Below are 17386 nucleotides of genomic sequence, written 5' to 3' on the forward strand. Positions count from 1 at the left end.
TGGTCCTGTACCTAATAGCATGAAATTGTAGCTTTATTTCAGGGTCTTTGAGTAACTGTATTTGTTAGTGCCTCACTGTCCAAGAATCCTGTACAGATGGCAGGAGGAACAGATTTCTCATTTTTATTTCTAGGTTGCTGTGTGGTTCGCATCTACACAGATGGGTCTGTATTTGTTGCTCGTGGTAGAGTTGAATTGGAACAAGGTGTTAACACCAAAATGATAGAGGTGAGAGAGGTAGTTTCACTTTTGCCATTGGCCAAAATTAGACTTTATAAAATATTACTAGATGCTGTAATACCAGTTCCAGTATTTTACTGCATTTGGGCTTTGTGATCCAGTGACCAGAATTGCCCACAAGTGTCACTAGGAGCTCATTCTGAATTACCGGGAAATGAGCCAGCTGGGACTTGGGAAGGGGGCTTCACCTGCCTTCTCTCTCACCAAAACTCCACTTCCCCAGGAACCAGTGGCTTCTTTCCCTCTGGCAGAAGGTCTGTGACTTCTCATGGACTCCTAAGTCCAAATGCTGGGCTGCCGATATGCTCAGACCACTCCTGTACCTAGATAGCACCCCAAATTCAGACCTCCTGGTGCTAGCCAACCTGTTCATTTCTCCAACTACAAGTCTACTTCTTTATGATCACCCTCCAAAAGGAGACACATGGTAGAGTGAGGGTCCTTCCTCTAGATTGTGGACTCATGTTGCATATCCAGCAGGCCTCTCCATGGGTCATGAAGGGATGGGAAATCTGTGTTTTCTCTCTGTAAGATTCCCCTTTCCACAACAAAGCCTATTTTAAACCCACGCCATGTGGCATTCTGCAATTTGTCCTGACCCATGGCACTCGAGAGGTTTGGGATATAGAGAAACATTTCTCATTTTAAAACTTTAAAACTCTTGGGGTGCCTGGGTGGCTCAGTCAGTTAAGTGTCTGACTTCGGCTCAAGTCATGATCTCGTAGTTTGTGGGTTTGAGCCCCGTGTCAGGCTCTGTGCTGACAGTTCAGAGCCTGGAGCCTGCCTCAGATTCTGTGTCTCCCTCACTCTCTGTCCCTCCCTCACTTGCACTCTGTGTCTCTCTGTCTCTCAGAAATGAATAAATGCTAAAAAAATTTTTTTTAACTTTCAAACTTTATAAAAAATTTTGGTTTCAAAATGTCTATTTGAACCATAGATTATAAATCTCCTTATTACTTTTTAAAAGAGGGAAAAAAGCTTTTCTAATAGGTTTAAATTATTGCCCCAGTTTTACTTTGGACTAGCACATTCTGTCTTGTTTTCCTGTGCAGGTGGCCAGCCATGAATTAAAGATACCAGTATTTTCCATATACCTTGGAAAGATGAATACCATGACAGTGCCCAGCACAATTCCCATGGCAGCCTCTACTAGTGCAGATGCCAATGGAAAAGCTGTGCAGGTGAGGATTTTACTGATTCCCAGCCTCAAGTGTCAAACCCTTTTCCAGAGGAGCCTTATGCTCCATTCTAGAAAATTTCTCCTGATGCTTTTCCCCATGAGCACTAGGGTCACGGATGACAACCCTGAGGCATGGAGAGTATAAGTCATTTGGATGCTGAGAAGAAGCAGAGCTGTTCAGTCCCAGAGGTATCTGACTCCAGAACCCACATCTCTTCACACCACACTGCCTTGCTCTGTACCTGACTTGGGGTTAGTTCTTGTGCTTGCTGCTCTGGTTTTCATGACCTTGTTAAGTATTCAGCAAATTTTAAAAGAAACCTTAACATAAGGCAAATAAAAGCATAACTGTTGAACAGGACAAATAGGGCTCACATTCTGTCTGGCTTACCTCGGCCCTCTCCCTCACCCCCTGGGTGGCCCCTTAAACCCCACCTCGGTCCCTCTTCTACAGGGAATCCCAGTCTAGTCTTACATTCTTCCTTCCTTCCTTCCCTCAACTCTCAGTTATTCTGCATCATCACTTCTTGTTCCTTCTTCACCTCCTCCCTTGTTGCAGAACCCCTTCTTCCTTCTAACACAGACCCTTCAACAGTCTTACAACACTGCCCCCTCTTGTCCCCCTCTGAGAGTTTTTTTCATCAATCATCCTTATCTTTGAATCTTTCTTCTTGTTCATTACTTCTTCATACAAATGAAGAAGTATGAAGAACTTGCCCTGATCTATTGAAAACAAACTGGCTTCTGCCCTCAAAGCCCCAGTCATTGATGAACAAATAAGCTCATTTTCCCTTGGGAGCTTCAGCTGCAAGCCCTGATGTATATAATGTTGGGAGTTACATGGGAATACATTCAGAAATTCCTTTGCATAAAGTGGAGGTAAGAAGGAGAGTTTTTCCATAAAATACAGCTTAGCACCTACCAAGGGGATTCCAGAGTTTGGACAGCTCCTCTGTGGACAGTGCCCCAAGCTTTTTCTCATTAACCTGAAGAAGGAAGAGTCAGAGGTCAAGAGGAAGGAGAGAGAATGCGTATTTAGCAGCCTCCTCCCTGGAGAGTAGACCCAGTGCTGCCTCTCACCTCTCCAGCCTCCCTTCGAGAACAGCACCAACTTTCTCACTCCTCTACCCCATGGACAGAAAAGCACCCCACATGGGGGCAAGAGAGCATCTTAGGTTGAACTTGCCCCTAGGAAAGGCCTTCTCATTGAAATGTCCTTACAATGAAAGCAGTAAACCAATAAAATATCTTTAGCCCTTGGCCTATTTTTGGTAGCAACACTCCTGTCTTTTAGAGGGAAATGGGGACAGGGAGAATTCTGGTTTTCCCTTAGCCTGTAGAACATGCATCCCCTCTTTGAACCTTTAGCCATCTTTACTGCAGTTTTCTTGGGCCGGCTTCCCCCCCAAGTAATTACATAATGCCTCCATGAGGATCTTGGAGCCTGAAAGATTCCACCCACTCTTGGACCACATGATGTGGTAGCCAACCTGCACTGCTAAAAATCTCAAAACAAGACTCCAAGAACTTGTTTCATAGTCAGCTTGTCTGAATTATATCCTGAGCTGTTTTTAGGATTGTGGAATGTCTTCATAGCGAAACAACAGTAGAGGCCATTCACCTTCTCTGAAAGGACAGATGAACTAGCAGATGATGGTCAATGGATTCCTTTAACCTTGTTAAGCGCCTAGACCAGCAGCAAGTAGAAGGAATGTCTTCCACCCCCTCCAATATGAGAGAGACTGTATCTTATAATACCTACACACACAGGGAAGAATTTTCTATATCATCATCTCTATAATCCCTCAACCAAGAAGCAAGCTAAGTTCACAGTAATATAACTTTTACTGAGGACCTTCCTTCCTGAAGCTACCCTCACCAGTGAGAGGGCAACCCCAACCTTCCAAAAGTGAAATCTATACCTGAAGGAAGCAAAGCCAGGGCACCCCTGCTAACCAGGTTCAGGATGCTAAAGCAGAAAGCCGGTACTGTATTCTTATCACCCCTGCTTCTAATTTTTCCCCAACCCCATATGATGCACAGAGGGATCCCCTGCACTTCCTCAGTCCATCCAGTGTGCAGCCACAGATCCCCTACCTTGAGCCAAACTCAGAGACATCATTGTATGTGGAGCTTAGCCCATTCTACAGTAGTAATATAACCCTTTCTGTGGGTGGATAATTTGATGTGTCACCTCATCCAATTTTCTAGGGCCCCCACTCCACTCCTTCCTGTCAGGCCAGTTATACTCCCAATTTCTCAGGAAATTTTATTCATTTTTTCCTATTAAAGGCAGCTGAAAATTGTATGCAGTCATCTAAATGTCACATAAGGGGATTGAGACCTGGGGATCCCATTTTAATACAAGGGGCTTCCAGTCCCTGGAGAATCTGATCTTCCATTTGATTTTTCCATAGTTTTAAAGACTGACATTCCATTTGATAGGTTGATTTATTTTCTGTCTCTGATCAAATCAAATCTATGACTGACCCCCAGATCCACTTCATCACCCCATTTTTACTGACAAAAAGTGTAGAGTTCACTACACTCTACTTCCTAGACAAAGATAGAGATTGTTTCTTTCCTTTGCCCTCTCCTTTCCCTTGGGTAAAATTTCTCAGGTAAGCTTCTGAGTAGAGTGCCTATTAGAGGATTATAAAGTTAATAGACTAGTAACAACCACCATTTTTTTTTGAGAGAGAGAGAGAGAGAGAGGGAGAGAATTCCAAGCAGGCTCTACACTCAGCTCAGAGCCTGATGTGGGGCTCCATCTCACAAACTGTGAGATCATGACCTGAACAGAAATCAAGAGTCAGACACTCAACCAACTGAGCCACCCAGGTATAAAAAAAAATATCAAAATGCTATACAAATAGTAAGGGAAGTGATTTGTTTCTTATATATCTGTGTGTGCACATATTGCATAAGTGAGTGTACTGGTAAAAAGTAAAATGTGTATCTTACATTGAATTAGGGCCAAAAAAGTGTGAGGAAACACTGCCATGCAGTGTCCACATCCTGTATCCAGGTCAAGTGCAATCCCAATACGTTTATCTCACATAGAACATAGTGTGATACATATCCTTCTTCTTCAGCCCTAACAAGCATCATGAACTTAAATCCATTCCAGAACAAGTTTCAGAAGGAGTAATCATTTCATGTGCATGGTTTCATAAAAGGACAGGCTACTCAGAAATTTGGGTTTGTGTTGCCACTTAAGTTTTTTCTTCTTTTAAACAGACGTTCTTAAAATAAAAATTTTAATGTCTTGATATATTTTGCCAAAACATATTTTCATATCATCAAAATAATCTGTTTCAGAAAATGCATAGTTCTATGTGGACTGGATCACAGGGGTTCTAGATAAAATTCTATGAAATTCTGTAAACATGTGACAAGGTAGGACTCCCGCTGGAACTATTCAGGCCTGTGAAGGTGACCCATGGTTCTTGCACTCTACTTCCTCCAGGGAACTTACAAGAGGAACAACTAGGTACCTATTCCAGATCCTAGAAATAGAGTGTTTTTAAGTTTTAAAGACTGACATTCCATTTGATAGGAACCTCCTTTCCAATCATTGTGACCTTTTGAAATATACACAGGGAAAATGTCATAATGATGGATCACAATTTCTTTCAGTTGTTTCCTTTTTTTGTTTGTTTGTTTTTTGTTTTTTGAGGTGTGCATTTTTCAACCAAAACATGTATAGGTTACAAGAAACCTCCTAATCCAGTACAGTATACACCACTGTCTCCTACTTTCCTCTTCCCCCTATGCACCCAACCCCATACCCATCCAGGCCATAGGACAGAGGAGAATGAGGAGGACCTCACTGGACAGCTGAGATTATCAACCTGTCATCTATCCTTTCCTTCCCTTTTGCCATGGGAGGTATCTGTATCTTTTTCCTGAGCATCCTTCACCCCCTGGGACTCTTCATTCTTATGTGCAGATGGACTGGACTTCACAACCTGTCTTAGATGTTGGACTTCTCACCTGGTGCAGTACTAAATTATATAGTTGCTACATGCCAACCAGGAGAAAGGGAGAAGTCCTTGAAATAAATAAAGAAGCTCTGTGTAATAGAGACAGGTGGATACCTGTAATATCACTAAGAGCAGAGTGGCCAAAAAATGAGACTAGAGAAATCCCCATGTAGCCTAGAGAAATCCCCATGTAGGAGAAGCCAGGCACATCAGCAAATATGACCACTCTTCAGAGGAAATAGTATTTACATATGTAAAGAAAAGTAGGTCTATGGAAGGAGTGAGTCATGACCAGCTATACCAAATGGGTCTCAGAGAGGAAAGACTAGGTAGTGTAAATGCAGCTTTGTTCAAGGAGAGCAGTGCTAAATCACATAGTACATGTGGCTTAAGGTTCGGGAATGCAACTGTTTTGGGTCCAGTTGCAGCTCCACTGCTTTCTAGCCTTGGGTAGCCAGTTACCTAACTGCTCTGAGTCCCAGTTTCCTTATCTGAAATGAGGATAATGGCAGTTTCTGCCCCACAGAATCACAAGGACAGAAGGATGCAACTCATGTAAAAGGCTTGGTGGTGCCTGCACATGGTCAACCAATAGTAGTGTTATCTGCTAATGCTACTTATGTTCTTGTTATCACTAATAAGCAAGCTCTTCCTAGACAGGTGCTTACTCATTCATTTATTCATTCAATAAAAGTTTACATCAAGCACCTGTTATATGGTATTTGGGCCATAAACCTGATCCACACGGCCCATCAAACTTCTCTATGGCTAGAGTGAAATATCACTGCTATACTTCTGACTAATTCTAAGCCCACCAAGGACACTTTTGATCACAGTTTGACTTCTCCTGTAAATTTGCCTGCAGGAAAAATTCACTGGCCCAACAGTCTGGTTTCCCCTTGTAAATTAATGTAGTAGCATTATAAAGCAGTTTGTGAGGGAATGTAAGCAGTCTTCTGGGGGCCCAATCAACTCTAGAGGTCTGATCCAGTTAGGGGTCTGGTGGGTTAAAGAACAAACCTCAGGCTACAATGAATACCCCCTCCAGGGCCCTGTTCTACCCCATGTCTCCTCACCTTGTGAAGCATCCCAGCCCTGGAAACTGCCCAGTGGGCTAGTATCTGCTTGCTCTCATATGCAGATAGTTGAGGCATGGGGCTGCAAGGCTTGAGCCTGAACCCTGAGGACTTCCACCACATGTAGCCATCTGACTATATGCAGGACACTTGGGAATTCAGGGACCTCATTTACCAGGGTTGTTGACAGAATTCAACAGAATATATATGGAGAGGCACTGGTGGCATCATGCAAAAGGCAGGTGTTAAGAATTACAATAGGATCCCTCCCACCTACCTGCAACACTCTGGCTTGCCCTGTGTGCGCATGGGTTGCAGGAGGTGGTGGTGAGCCTGTGTACCTGCAGCTGTATAGAAGACTTGACTGCTGTTGAGGACAGGCCTGCCCCATGGTCATTGGGGACCTGATTGAGCCAGTGTAGGTAGAGTAATAAGCCACCTGTTAATGTCATTTGAAAGCCCTTGGAGGCTTTCCTGACCCAAAATAAATTCCCCACCTGCCTGCTAATTCCCAACATTAGTCACTAACTGCTCGAAGGATGTCTTAGGTGTATTATGTGAGTTAAGGCATGATTGATCCCTTAGGCAACAGATTAGCTACAGAGCACCTGAGTGAGGAGAAGGTTATGTAATTCACAGTAAAAATCCTTTGATGAGTTCCCTTGCACTGATAATAAAACACATAATTCTTAACATGGTTTGCATGTTCTGTCCTGCCAATCTTTCCCAAGGCTTCTTGTGCCATGATTACCACACTCAGGCCACACAGCCTTCTTCAGACCCATCCTCTCCTTCCCTCAAGGGCTTTGCACCTGCCACCTGCATAAGTCAGGATTCTCCAGAAAACCAGAATCAGCAGGGTACATACATGGATGTATGTGTATGTATATATGTATGTGAAAATATATAATATATATTATGTAATATATATTGCATATATATTATATAATCATTTATAACATATGTTCACACATATATATAATTCACACATAATATACATACATCCATGTACAAACATACATATATACACACACATGCACATATACATACATATATACACACACATAAAGATATTTATTTTAAAGAATTGGCTACATAATTGTGGGGGCTGACAAGTCCAAAATCGGTAGGGCAGGCCAGCAGCCTAGAAAGTCAGGTAGGATTTCTATGGTACAGTTTTGCAGCAGAATAGTTCCTTCTTCTCTGGGAAACCTCAGTTTTTTCTCTTAAGGCTCTCAACTGATTTTGAGGCTCATCCACATTATCAGAGGTAATCTCCTTTACTTACAGTCAACTGATTGTAGATGTTAATCACATCTGCAAAATACCTTCACAGACTATGTTTGACCAAACTACTGTGTACCATAACCTAGGCAAGCTGATGCACAAATATAACCATTATACTGCCTCTCTGCTGGGATTTTCCCTCCCACCCCCTCCCCTCTTCCCTGACTGATGCCTTCTCACCTCTTAGATGTCAGTGTAAATATCGCTTCCTCAGGAAGCCAGCTCTGTCCCCTCACCTTATGTAGGTATCATGGTTGTTCTTTCCTTTTTCCTTGTTGCCCTGCCCCAATTCTAAGCATACTTTGTTTCTGCTTATTTCCTCACTGTATCTCTCTATCCTAGATCTAAGCTCTGTCAGGGCAGGACCATGGAGGGTCTGGCCACCACAGCAGGGCTGCTATAGCCCATAGATCATCTTTGGGTACATTAGTAAAAGGCTCCCTTCCTCTAGGCGGATATGTTCCTCACAGGTCAGGGTCTGGGGAGCTGGATTTCACCCCACTGCCTGGAAGCCCTTGTTCAGGAGTCAACCTGTACAGCCAGGCAGAATGGGAGACAGTGCTCTCAATAGAGAACAGGACAAATGAGTGTCCCTGATACAGGGACAGGGTCCTGGTTATGGGATACTTAGATAGATTTCATCTTGAGAAGAAGATTTGTAAAGAGGTAAGGAATTTGGGGATGAGGAAGCAGGATGAGGGGTAGGGACCCGGGCAGTAGGAATGCCTTAGTCACCATGGTAGGGGGTGGACAGAGAGCAAAAGCCTACAGGGTGAGAGAGAGATGTCAAAGAAAAACACCCCTTACCAGGAACAGGACAGGGTGGGGGCATCAGCAGTAATTGGCAATCGGAAAGGACCTAGAAACATATACTATCACAGTTAGAATAGGCCCCAGGGGACATCTAATGCAGAGACTTTCAATGGCAGGCCCCACATACCAATGGGATACATCAAATCTCCAGGAAGGAGCTTGTATATTTTGAAAAAGCATTGACTCATTATTATAGTACTCTAAGTTTATACTTTGGGAAAAGCTTTTTAAAGTCTTTTATTTTCTAAATTTGAAGTACAGAAGATAAACCTCTGGCATGGGCCAGACTAGAAGTATAATCAAAAAGCAAGATATTCCTAAACCCTCCTTATCTTTTAACAGTTCAGATCCTGCTGTGGATAATCCCTAAAACTTTGGCCAGCTTCGCCAACCCCACCCACACTGTCTCCTGGGGCATTTGCACTCCAGGCCTGACAGTCTCTTGCCATTTGATGAGCTGGGCCAGCTTCTGAATTACTGCCTGGGCCTACCCTCCTCCAGAACAGAGCTCCTTCAGGGCCCAGAGAATTCTTACAAGTAGAAACCAAGCTCTGCAGCAGAACTCAAAGCTGCCTTGGAACTGGTCATGAGGGACAGTTGAAAACACCATCATCTTAAAAAAAAAGAATGAGCCCAGGCAGGCAGTGATTTAGAAGAGGCCAGAGACTGTCAGCCAGGACTTACACGTGTTGAATTAATGGTGTATTTATTCAACAAACAGTCGCTAAGCTCCTGCATGGATTAGTCACGGGGCCAGGCAGGAGCAGTGAACAAGAGTTCCCACTCAGTGCCTTCCCAGTGGTCTGCCAAGGGAGAGGGACCCCTTCAGATGCTTTTCTAAATCAGGTCAGTGCCCACCCCCCATGGGCTGGGTGTGTTTATTAAAAATTCTCTCCTTAAATTTTGTCTTCTCTGCACTCAGGGCCTAGGGGAGTTAGAAGTGTTTCTGGGGTTTTCTGTGTTCTTCACCAAAACAGACACTATGACTGCAAGCTCACAGGGAGAGAGGCTTGGCCCCAACTTTGACAATAGTCTAGCCACACCAGTGCCAATTCAAATGGCCTGTGTGGATCCATTTGCAGAGCTGGTATAGGGTCCCTCCTTGTCTTGTTAATTCTCTGCAATTCCTTCAGAGCTGCCTAATGTACATAGGGGCAGGAAACATCTATGTCAGTTTAAAAGTAAATTCACAAGTTCAATAGAACGCCTTCATTCAGAAAAACGAAAGTTATCCATGTGAATGTTCAAATAGGAAGAAAAAAAGCTTTCTGTATTTATCAAAAGGAAGTATGGATTTTATTTATTTTTTTAATGTTTATTTTTGAGAAAGAGAGTACGCAAGCGTGAGCTGGGGAGGGACAGAGAGGGGGAGACAGAGGATTCAAAGCAGGGTTCCTGCTGAGAACTGTAAGGGGGTGGTGCTCAACCCATGAACAGGAACAAGACCTGAGCTGAAGTCTAAGTAGGAGGCTTAACTGAGCCACCCAGGCACCCCAGGAAATGTGCATTTTAAAGGTCTGAGAAATGGTGCTTCCCACCCAGGCCTTGATCTTTTGAGCTGTTCACAACCTTCAGCCACAGTCCTCCACTTACCCCAATATTGTGCTGCACAATATTATTACTTCCTAAGAGTGGCAAGACCTGAGAAAGGTTGGGAAACCCCACCTATGGCTCAGGACGAGCACTTTTCAATACCATAGATAGATATGAGCTACAGGTCACTACTGAGCCCTTGAAATGAGGCTAGTCATTAATATAAAAAGGGAGGGGGACAAAACATAACAGACTCTTAAATACAGAGAACAGAGGGTTACTAGAGGGATTGTGGAAGTGGGGATGGGCTAAACAGTAAGGGGCATTAAGGAATCTACTCCTGAAATCATTGTTGCACTATATGCTAACTAACTTGGATGTAAATTTTAAAAAATAATAAATTAAAAATACAAAAATAAATACATAAAAGAGGCTAGTCCAAACTTAAATGTGCTATTAAGTGCAGAATACACATTGCAGTTTGAAGATATGTTACCAAAAAAAAATGTAAAATACTTCATTTATAATTTTATATTGATCAGATGTTGAAATGATAATATTGACTATATTGAGTTAAGTAAAATATTATTAAAATTAATTTCACCTGTTTCAGTTTTCTTAGTGTTGCTACTAGAACATTTTTAATTACATATGTGCCCTCCATCTGTGGCTTACATTACAGTTCTATTGGACAGCCCTGCTCTGGACAATCCTACTGCATCTTGACCTGAGAAAAAAAGATAAGAGTCAGCCTCGCTGGCAGTTAGTTAGTGGCTGTAGGAGGCCAGGAAAGGAGATCCACACTTTGGTTGCTTAAAAAAAGAGAAGAGAAGAGGGGAGAAGGGAGGGGAAGGGAGAAAAAATAGCAAAGGAAGCAGTGTCTCCATTGGTTTGGGCTGCTATAACCAAGTACCAGAGGAGACTGGGTAAGCTTAAACAACAGACATTTATTTCGCACAGTTCTAGAGGGCTGAAAACCCCAAGGTCAAGGTGCCAGCAGATCTTCTGTCAGGTGAAGGCTGCCTCCTGGTTCATGGAGAGCTGTCTTCATGCTGTCTTCACATGATGGAAGGGGTGAGGGAGCACTCTGGGTTCTCTTTTATAAAAAAGCACAAATCCCATTTATGTGGGCTCCACCCTCATGGACTATTGAGGGCCCCACCTTCCAATACTATTACCTTAAGATTTAGGATCTCAACATATAAATTTGGGGGAGACACATTCAGTCTATAACAGTCTCTAAACCTCATTCATCCCTCAATCCCTCAAGTTGCCCCCCCTCCCTGAATCCTCCTAATGACTCAGCCAGACTGACTGGCCCACATCTGCCTCCCTGTTATATTTGTGTTCTGAACAACACCATTTAATAGTTTGGTTCAGCTCCACAAACATAGTCTATGTGCCCAATCCATGTGAAGTGCTGTGCTGGGGCAAGAGAGAACCATCCAAAGGACGTAAGTCCTGGCCCCAAGGAGGCCACTGTCTGGTGGAAAAACAGAAGCAGGCAATGTCCATACAACCTTCCCAGTACCAGGGACTACATACTGAGGGAGCACCAAGGACTGAGAGATGTTTGCTCACTCAGAGTGTTTCTAATTCTGTCTTGTCCCCAGCTAGGTTACAAGCTTTAGAACCAGCAGCATGTCTTATTTCTTCTTCCTCCATCACCGAGCTTCAATACTCAGAAAATGCTGACTGAATGGAAAAGGTTTGAGTGACATGGTAGCTTTAAAATCAGATGACTGTATTCAAATCCCAGCTCTGCCAGTTAAACCAGCTGTTAAGTTGGGCAAGTTTTTGACCTATCTATGCCTTAGATTCCGCATTTATCAGACAGAGAAAGTAGGGTACCTACCTAGTAGAGCCCCTATATTAAGTGAGCTTAACTGTAAAAGTGTTTAACACAGGGCAGGGGCACATGTTGACAACAAAATGAATGTTAGCAATGGTTATTATCATGACCATGATGATTACTGGCCAGCCAGTCCTTATGTCTTCTGATTCTTCTAGTCTACACCACCATCATGGAGAAGTGAGCAGGGGAAGATGTTTGAATGAGTCACAGTGGCAGAAAAAGCTGCCTGAAGTTTGGCAGGATGTTATGAACACTAACCAACCCATTATTCCAATTTAGTGTCAGCAGAAACTTCCTTTAGCTACTAGGCGTGCTCAAACCTGACCTGATTCAACAATGATCCATCTTAAGAAGCATGTGAAAAAACTTCATACAGTTCTTGATGCATAAAGGTATGTGGCAATCAATCAGTAATTGTATTGCAGTAGTTTTTGTGATTTAAACTGCTAAACTCATTCTTCAAGATCTAAGGCAAAAGAGGGGAGCAGAAAGCAGGCTGAGATGTATAAAGCATTCATGTATTTATTGAACAAAATTTTAGGGAGCAACTAAAAGTTGTGGCCAGGCATTTAAGAAATGGTGAAATTAAGTCCCAGATCCCACCTTGTGAAGCTTATAATTGAATTGAATTATATATGGTCTTATGAAAGCAACACAAGTTAAAAAGATGCAGCCCAGATGTAGTCCTGTAGAAGGTGAGGAGAAGATGACATCCCAGTTAATGGTAAGATCTAAACAAAGGGGCACAAAAGAAAAGCAATTCCAGGTGGATGAAAATGCAGAAGCTAAGGATGGAGGTCAGAAGAGATCCAGATATTTATCAGAACATAGATAATTTTGTTTGGCTGGAGGTAGACGATGGGAGAAATCTGGATAGAAAACTGGAAAACTAGCCTGGATCAGATCATAGATACTCTTAAATATAAGTTAACAAGTTCAAGTTTTATTCTGTCCACAGTGAAGACTTCTGATGGTTTTTATCAAGGAAATTACATAATCAGGGAGATTTACTCTGGTGGAAGGTATAGTATGAATTAACATGAGAGAGAACAGTTGGAAAGCTACTGATGGGGTCCAGAGCAGGCTGCCCCAAAATGTGCCACTCTGACCCTTCTCTGTACACCTCAAAGCAGGAAATAAATTTTTCTTATGAAGGGTGCACTTTCTACACCTGGAGAGTAGAAGGCATCTTTATCACCAGAGAGAGAGAATTCAGGACTGAGAAAACTGTATAAACAAACCTTGTTACTTCTTCATTAATTTGCTACCCCAAGTCCAAACTTTTGTCTTGTTAACTCTTCATAAATTTCTTCTAAAAGGTAAAAAAAGCTGCCGACTTTGGTCACTTCTTTGAATCCAGTATTTCTATGAGCTCCCATACATGCAAAATTAAAATCTTTTTCTCCTGTTAATCTGTCTTGTTTAATTATTTGACCAGCCAAAGAACCTAGCTGGAAAAAAAGGAAAGTTTTCCTCCCCTACACTGCTGTAATAGTCCAGAGGTGACAAAGGCTTGAGCACCCACAGTGCTGGCAGGAATAGAAAGAGATTCAAGCAACAGCCCCTGCCCTCTGACAGGATGGGGTAGACACGGCAGAAGTCAAAGGTAAGTCTAAGTTTGTACTCAGGTGACTGGGGGAAAGTGGTAACCTTACCAGAAACAGCAACACAGGAGGAGGAGCCTGCTTTCAAAGGAAAGGTGAATTTGATTTTAGATTTATAGCCTGGTTGTCAGCCAAGGGATTTACCCAACAGACAGTTAATTCAGGATTGGCAAGAGGTCTGGGCTGCAGACAGATTTAGGAGTCATGCGTGTAATTAGTAATCAGAGCCATGAGATTGTATAAAACTCACCAGAGTGTGAAACTGCAGAGAGGGAATTAAAAGGAAAATGTAGAAGGGGAGGAGAGAGATGGAAAGAGAAGAAAATAAGAAGGAAGGAGAAAGGAAGGAATGAGTCAAGGACAGCTCAGGGAAGGAGTAGGGGCTGAGGGTAGGAGTAGGGGCAGGAAGCACTAACCACCTTGAAACTAAGGGTGGAGTGATGCGGCTCTGTGCACATAGTCATAGCAGGAGCACCCCCTCAGACACAGCCCAGCTTGCCAGAGGGAAGCGGTTACCATTAGCAAGATTCTAAAGGCCCTGAGAAGTCCCTTACTTTATGCCCCCCGACCCCACTCCCATACACACCTACTTTAAAACCCTTTCCTCTATTGGCCTGAAACCACACAATCATATTAACCCTGGCTTGGATGAAGACACTCCAAACTGTACAAAGCCTCTTGTTAATGTGCCCCCAAATCTAGGGGTGCTCAGTGGCCGGATGGAACCTGGAGCCCTCTTGGCTCTCGCTGTCCCTTGCTCTTACCACATCCGTAAGGCTACCACAATGGCAACTGGCCATTCTGACCCAGGTTCTCCTGGTGCCCAAACACCCCACCTCACCCATCGGTCGGAGCCCGCCAAGGCGGGGCGCCTAGTGCCCAGGCGGGATCAATGCGTGCCCAGAAACATTTCTGCTCAGTTCAACTGACACTTGCCGCTGCCACGAGGATCCACGAACAGTCTGCTCTTTCGGAGAAAGTCCAAGGGAATGCAGTCCGTCCCTCCCACCACACCAGCTTGGGGAGGAGGATCCTTGAGGCTAGGACACCGACCCCATGTGGGGAGGGGAGGCAACCAGGCATGTGGAGGCCCATGTGCACCCACGTGCACAGGTGCCCTACGCAGAAACCATGGCTGTTGGGCACACACGGCCGGCGCCATTGACCTGACCGGGTGGCGCCGCCTCCCCTACTTACTATGCCAACTCTGGGCCAAGCAGTGGCCCGCTCTCAGGGACCAGACTGGGTGGCGGTGAGGCCCAGTGGCGGCCACTCCTCGGAGCTGCCCCCAGGACATCCTTGTGAAGAGCACCCCTGACCTGTCTTTGAGGTCTGTCACCGCAAGGAGAAAAGGGTGGCATTTATCCTTGTGCAAAGAGAGTTTAAGTTAAATATGTTCAGGCCATTCGGACTGTTTTCTGCAGTAGATTCAGTATCTCTTGGGAAGCATCTTGGTAGGAAACAGAAACTGAAAATTGTACATGACAGGAGCCAAAGGAATACATTGCATAAAGAAAAGTGCCTCAAATAGCTTCAGATGTTTCTTGAACCCCTTTGTTGAACTTTCAGAAACTCAGAGTAAATATTATGCAATTCATTTGTGTTTTAATGATGCAAATGCCAACGAATGTATATTCTGCTTTCAGGAAATGGATTTTTCTTCATCTAGTGCCTGCTCAATGCAGGTAAAAGGAGTTTAATTGAAACAGATACCCGGTTTCCCAAGTATAGGAAAGGTGTATCTCCTTCCTTGAGACTGAGCAAGGAGAAAACCTTGGCAGTGTTCATTTGAGGATCTTCTCACCAGCAGCCTGGCCTCCCTGAGAATACTGGACAAGGTATTTCACTATTGCAGAAGGGCTGTCCTAGTTTCTGGTGTATTCGTTTGGTATGCTCTGTACAGAACAAGGTGGTGGGCTGGACCTAGGAAATCAATAAAGAAGAACCTGGAAGGAATAGCCTGAAGAGCTGGAGCTGCCCAGGAAGGTGAGTACAGCTGGTGTGTGCTGGTTGAGCTAATTTGTCACTTAAATGGTGAGTTTTGTTGTTGCTCAGGACTTTGAATGAACCACGTGACAGATCTGTATGCTTTCCCACCTTCAAGGGCCAGTTTCCAGATTACATCCACCCTCTTCCCATACCAACAGGTATTGAACTTAGATAACAAAAGTCTGATCTTTGTATACAAAGATCACCAGAAAAGAAACCTCAAATGATTGCCACCTACAAAATGTGAAATGCAGAGAGTATCATCAGCTGGAAGTTTGCAAATTTGTTACGCCTGTTTTGTTTACATGTAATGACCCCACTGAACTAAGCTAAGGTGAATAACAGTGAAAAAGGCCGTCTCTGATTGGCTTTTCTTATCATGCCCCTTTGTATGTATAAAGGTATAAAGGGAAGATTTAAAACCCAGAAAATGTCTATTAAAACTGTATTATGGAGACATCATCTTATGCTTTTGGTTTCTAATGAGCAGACAAGTACTGAAAAATTACAGAAAATTCTATTCTGTGCAATAAATACAAATTTACTTTTTAGATAAATTTTGACCCTACCAAATATTAGTGTATTCCAATTGTCCATCTTGTAAATCTTCCCTTATTTAGATAAAAGATTGGTAAAGGAAGAATTTGATAGTCCAAATATAAATTGTTTTACTTGTGTGTTTAGCTTTTTGCTCCTAATTTCATACTGAATCCTTCAGTTTCCATATCCCTCCAGTGACTACTTGCTTTTTAAGACTACGTACGTTTTTGGTTCTTTGGAAACTAAAAAGATGAGCTTTTTTTAAACTTAAAATAACATTATGCTAATTTGACTTTGCTTTTACTCTATTTTACTTCTTAAGGGAAAAAAACTAACTGAAATTTTAAATTTGCAAACAAGCTCATATGAGAAAAGAAAAAAATCACAAGATTTTATGAGGCCTTTCCTTTGTTTTATATACTATTTTTTAAACAGGCTCTACACATTTTTTAATAATCATCATGGGTAAATAGGATGTGCCTACAGAGTATTCTCTGCCCTTGGTAATTTTTTCCTTTGTTTCAATTTTGATAAAAGTCTACTCTTACTTAAACTCAATAATTTTTGTTTCTGAAGTGGTTTCAGTTTGCTCATGCTAATAAGAACCTCATATAACTTGATACTAATGTCAAAAGATATAAAGTAGAAGATCAGGGTTGCCTGGGTGGCTCAGCTGGTTGAGCATCTGATGTGGTTCCAGCTCAGATTATGATCCCAGAGTTTGGGGTTGGCCTCCAAGCTGAGCATGGAGCCTGCTTAAATTACTCTCTCTCTCTCTGTCCCTCTGCCCCTCTCCCTCCCGCTCATGCTCTATCTAAAATAAAAAACTAAAGGGCACCTGAGTGGCTCAGTCAGTTAAGCATCTGCTTTTGACTCAGGTCATGATCTCACAGTTCATGGGTTTGAGCCCCCCATCGGGCTCTGTGGTGACAGCTCAGAGCCTGGAGCCTGCTTCAGATTCTCTCTCTCTGCCCCTTCCGCACTTGTGCTCTGTCTCTCTCTGTCTCTCAAAAATAAATAAATATTGAAAAAAAAATTTTAATAAAAAATTAAATAGAAGATAAAACATAGAAGAGAATTTTTAAATAAGTACATTTGTCATTATTTGAACATATTGATTCCCTAAGTTTACTGCTATATAATTTCTTTTTAGCTAGAGTAGGTATTGTGTACATTTAATCTCTGCTTTATAGTATGTCAAAGAATTAGGAATCCTTTTAATTTTTCCACAAAAATGATGAATCTGTTTTTAAAGAGAGAAAATAAGCTTATAGAAGTTAAAT

The 17386-nt window shown here is 42.8% G+C and overlaps 1 long non-coding RNA gene across 1 annotated transcript; it reads left to right on the forward strand.

The window, feature by feature from the left end:
- Positions 1–145: 145 nt before the first annotated feature.
- On the forward strand, positions 146–15546 carry LOC107180355. Its single transcript, XR_001511128.2, has 5 exons — positions 146–228; positions 1293–1421; positions 12250–12362; positions 13409–13576; positions 15221–15546. It is a non-coding gene; the product is annotated as an uncharacterized LOC107180355 (long non-coding RNA).
- Positions 15547–17386: the final 1840 nt, after the last annotated feature.

Source organism: Panthera tigris, chromosome C1 (assembly GCF_018350195.1).
Source record: "Panthera tigris isolate Pti1 chromosome C1, P.tigris_Pti1_mat1.1, whole genome shotgun sequence".
In the NCBI taxonomy this organism is placed as follows: Eukaryota; Metazoa; Chordata; class Mammalia; order Carnivora; family Felidae; genus Panthera; species Panthera tigris.